Source organism: Castor canadensis, chromosome 4, assembly GCF_047511655.1.
Source record: "Castor canadensis chromosome 4, mCasCan1.hap1v2, whole genome shotgun sequence".
NCBI lineage: Eukaryota > Metazoa > Chordata > Mammalia > Rodentia > Castoridae > Castor > Castor canadensis.
The window spans coordinates 163093366-163098731 of record NC_133389.1 but is presented as its reverse complement, the minus strand read 5'-3'; the positions used below and the strand labels follow the sequence as shown (position 1 = coordinate 163098731).

The window sequence follows — 5366 nt, the reverse complement described above, 5'->3', positions numbered from 1 at the left end:
TAGTTCTTTTTACCAAGGCCCTAAAATAGCCACGCATTGATCCTCCAGTGAGCTGTAGCTTGAGAAAGAAAGTAATTTCTTCCTTCAACTATCTGGGTGCTGCATGGAAGTGGGAAGTATTTAACTACTTATTACATCTCTATAGTTATTATCATTCCATTAGGAAAAACATGTCACATAGGGCCAAAGAGATTCAGTTACACTGTCGATTCTGCTTAAATGAATACCTGATGAAGCGATAAACCCGTTTTAAAATGAATTTGCTGCTCCCATCAATTCCTTACGACACCATTGCAAGTCTGAAAATGTATTAAATAATGAAACTTGATCATCTGACCCTGCTAAATGCTGCAAGCAATGTCCCAGACTGTACATATGGTGAGTTCCTTATTTATTTAATTCTTGATTAAAAAAAAAATCCAAATGCTCTGTGGAGGAATGTCTTTTCCATCTTCCAGATAATGCATTAAAAAATCTGGCTACATATGAAACTTAAGCAAATGATGTTGGGTTATTTGGACAAACATAGAACTAATTTACATTGTATACAATGTGACACTGCTATCAATTGTGATAAAGTAGAGTATTACCATGGGAGCAAAAATGCCTGATTCCTGAAACTGACTCTGCCATTGGACAGGTAATCCAAAGAGGCCAAGTTTCAAACAAGGGAGTTCTCCTGAATGGCAGTTGAAAGGACACCCCTGGGGAGGTTACCTTCTCTTTCACAGACTTGATCTCCAGGTGAATAGTCCTTGAGGTGAGGGAATATATTTTGATCCAAAGTCATTATGAGGTTGGGAAATTCACACCTCCTTTGAGAAGCACAATTTTTATCTGAGTGTATGTTGTCCTGATGAGAGATCAGCATGCTCTCACAAGAGCATTGAACTAATTGTTACAACAAATTAATGAATTACATGTGCAGAAAGAATTACTCCCTTGCATGGAGAGGGCTAGAAAAGGCAGCACATATCATTTTTCTTAATAATTTAATTACAATGGAATGATTGTTAGATCACCTTGTTCCTGTGTGTTCTCTGAAATTGGGGACTTAGGTGTGATTTTTATCAGTGGCTGGGTGTAAGCTAAACAACTGTTCAATGTTACTCTTTCTTTGCTGTTTTCTGATATCTACACTGCAGCTTTCAAATGATAACTGTGATTTGTCATAATTATGCATCCATATGGAAATGCAGTGTTGACCCACCAGCAGTAGAAAATGGATTTTTAATTAATTTTTTTCAGCTGTGATGCTGAATTTGTACTGGGCTTGCCTGCTTTCAGACTCCACCCCTCAGTGAATAATAATGTTTTATATCTGAGCTAATGTTCACATCTTCAATAATGATTATCTTCTTTCTTTCTTTCCTTTCTTCCTTCTTCTTGTTTTTTTTATTCCCTAGGCAGAGTCATGCTAGCCCAGACAGACTGGCTTAACTTCACAATCCTCCTGCCTCAGACTCCCGAGTACTGGGATTACAGATGAGCAACACTACACCCATCTATCTTTTTAAAAATTTTGTTTTTGTTTTGAGACAGTGTCTCACTTTGTAACCCAGGCTGACCTTGAACTCTGGATCCTCCTGCCTCAGTTTCCTAAGTGCTTTCCACTTTTCTTTGAATATCAGCACCTCAATTTTCCTTTCAGGAACTGGCCTCTGCCCATTTAAATTCTGTATTGTTGGCGTGGGGTTTGATCCCTCTTCTCGGCTCTGGGGTGGCACATGACCAGGCATGGTGGTTGAGGCTGCCACCTGCCTCTAAGCACAGGTTGGTTCAGGGAATGAGCAAGTAATTATGAAACCTGGAATTCCTGCTGTATATTTTAGAAAATAGGTGCTATGTGTTTTTCTTCTAGTGTGGCTAAACTAGTAGGCTGCAATTTGACAGCCCATGTTTTGTGTCTGTGGGAGCCACTATCTGAAAAAAGTAGACTCAAGAGATGGAGGGGGATGGATGTCTGACTTTGAGCATCTAGATTCAGCTGTGTCTAAAAGTAGACTCCTGGACTTCAGAACTATGGGGGACAAAAATTCATTTGTTATGTTGAATTGGGTTGTGTAATCAAAAAGGGGATTCTCTCACACAAGTATATTGGTCATCATTCTATGAAATTAAAAACGAGAAAACTTCTTTAGAGCGCTCCCAAATTATACCTACGAATCAGAGTCCAGGGCATTGGTTCTAGCTGACTGCTCTGATGTACAATCCATATTAGTCCTAAGGCTTAAGAACTCCTCATGCAAGAGGGAGCTAAGAGTTTCTCACTTTAAAGAGGAAAAACTTGGAAACTTGGAATGTTTTCCTGAAAAATTGGGTGTGTTATTCCTCCCTTCTGTGTCTGAATGTGAAGTCTTCCTCCTCATTTACAACCAAGATTTGAACAAAACAAACAAAAAGCAAGAGACATGAGAAACATTTCTTTTTTTGCAAGGCTTATAAATTGCTTATTCTGCAGAATGCCCAATATTTTATAGAGGGAGCTAGAATGGTTAAAAAGTGGGAGCAAAAACATTTGTATGCAAAGATTATTCAGTTTTTAAAGTAACTATTTAAATTGAAAATATATTTAATTAGGTAGAAACAACATGGCCCTATAAGATCAGTGTTGTTAACCCCACACGGTGGTCATGTTTTTTATTTGAGTTTGCTGCTTTCTTTCCTTGGTTTGTGTTGACTGTTCCATCTGTTAAGACTTTTCTTTTCTTTTTTTTGGCAGTGTTAATCACTTGATTATGGAGGTCTGTAGTAACATGAGAGGGGTCATTTGAGCTGGGATAAAGGTAGCCTCCCTTTGCCTTGTTCTTGTACCTTGGCTATAAATTCTGGTACTGAGAATAGAAGTCTTGTGAACAGACAGTGCCCTATTTTTGATTGGCCTCTGTTGTTCACTGGGTTAGCAGGCAATAGCTAAGGACTGGCTACAGTGAAGCTAATTAGCTCAGATGGGAGTCCAGGGTAGGATCTTGGCATTATTAGCATCTCCTGCTATCCACCTGAGCAAACTGGATGTAGAGTGACAAATGAGAAGCTGGCAGGTCCAGCCTTTATTTTGGCCACAGATCTCACCCACACCAGTGTCATACTGCATCTGAAAAGGATATAGCTGAAGCCCATAACCATTCTGCCATTCCTTAGACTTGCCCTCTCACTTCTGTATAACTAAATAATACAAATAAATTAAAGTCACTTTTAGTTGGGGATGAACTTAACTTTATTAAAGGCAAGATTCTTTTCTTTATATATATTTTTTGAGTACTGACTGCATACTGTAGATATTGTGGGTTGAATTGCACTTCCTCCAAAATTCTGTAATGAAGTCCTAATGCCTAGTAGGTCAGAATGTAACCATATTTGGACAAAAGGGGTTTGTCATTCAAACAAGGTAATTAGGGTAGATGTTAATCTCTCTCTCTCTCTCTTTTTATTAACTATATAACATAGAACCCTTATTTTTAATGAGATTTTTGTACATTAGGAGTGTGAGAAAAATTCTTTTACAAATGGAACCAATTTTACTGGAAGAAATGACAAAACCAAACCACTACTGTGATTCCATGGGAATTTATGCTTCATATCCAGCCAAAAAGTTTGTTACAATCTCTTTCAGCTTTGCTTCTGACTCTTCTGAGAGCTTCCCATCAGCCCTGATGCTGCCTAACAGGACTTAGAATTGGCCATGAATAGAAAACATTCTTAAACTTTGTGATCTTGCTGGCTTCAGTTTACCATGTTACCCCTTACACCCACATAGATAACAGCCACTTCTCCCTCAGTAGCCATGGGAAAATACTGTCTTTGCTTCAGCTGCTCAGTCAACTCAGTCAGATGCACATCATGACCCAAGATTTGTTGAATGCAGCATCAAGATCAGAATCAAACTGGATGAAAGCAGTAACTTCACAATACTGAGCTAACTCCAGCTTCATAGTATTTTCCAACTGCTTCATAGCCCTGGTTTCAGAAGCAGATTGGACACTGGATACAGTCAAACCAATTGGTATGATTACAGAACCATTTAGTTTTCAAGATATGTCCATCAGATGGCAATGACATTCATTGGAATATAAATAGACATATCACCAGCCTGTGTTTCTATGATTGGTGAAGCAGTCAAGGAGTCACCACCAAAAGAATCACTCATTTTTGCTGCTCTCTCCAACAGCCAGTAGTATAGGTAGAACACATCACCAGAGTGGCTTCTTGACCCAGAGGTTGGGGTGGAGGATTTGGCAGAATGTTGATCTGCCACCACCAGACATCTGATGGTATGTACCAGCCTCTTTGGATAAGTCACTAATGATCAAAACTGCCTTCCATTATTTCTAAAATGTTCTCCATAGAATAGCCAGAGTAAGGAGCAGATACTGAAGTGGAGAAGCATCAGAAGCTGCCGTTGACATGACACTAGTTGATGTATGCATCTGTATCTGTAAGTCTCTTCAGCAACTGGATAACTGTGGATTGCTATGACCAGTAGCAGCATAGATACATTACAGCTTCTTCTTTTCATCAAACACATATTTGAAGTGCTTCTGGTTAATGACTGTGTCAAGGGCAATTGATGTTCTTCCATCTATCCAACACCAATGATCAGCTTACACTGACTACAATCAATTGGTATGAAGATATCCACAATCTTAATGCCAGTTTGCATTGTTTTCTGCACAGAGGTTTAAGGAATGATTAAGGGACTTTCAGGTCAACTCAACCACATTTACTGGCACTAAAATGGATCTTTTCCATCAGTGGCATAACCAAGAGCATCTATTAAAGGACTCAACAGCTCCTTTCCAACTGGAGTGTCCACAGTAGCTCTTTTCCCCTTCTCAATAATGCCTTCCTTAATTAGTTTATCATTTCCAAATTGGGCAATACCAATATTGTCTAGTTCCAATTCAGAGACATACCCTTTAAACTTGAAGAAAACTACAATTTGTTTTGCTTGAACATTCCTCAGTCCATGTACTTGGGCAATACCATAATCAATAGTCAAGACATGCCCAGTTTCTTCAAGATCAACAGTGGTATCAGCTCCAAGTACACACTCATTAAGAACAGAAGACATCTCAGCAGAGCCAGACTTCTGAAGATGGTGGTTCAAGGCATGAAGGTTCCATGTGGCAATAAAGAATGAGAATCCCAAAACACAACAAAGTCTGTTAAGGGAGGGTGAGGGCCACAGCCACAATGATGTGATGACAGTATCATTGTAGGTCTTGAGTGGTTTTTCTGTAGCTGCAACCTTAGTACTGACTGGCACAAAATAGCAAAGAGTCAAGGAAGGTCAAGGCAGTTGGCCTTATTTGCTGCTTTTAATAGTATGGTATAGTGGATAAGGTCATGGACACTGGAGACAAATT

The 5366-nt window shown here is 39.2% G+C and overlaps 1 pseudogene; it reads right to left on the bottom strand.

Annotated features, from left to right (window-relative positions):
* Nucleotides 1-3568: 3568 nt before the first annotated feature.
* On the bottom strand, nt 3569-5140 carry LOC109674919 (ATP synthase F(1) complex subunit alpha, mitochondrial-like; annotated as a pseudogene).
* Nucleotides 5141-5366: the final 226 nt, after the last annotated feature.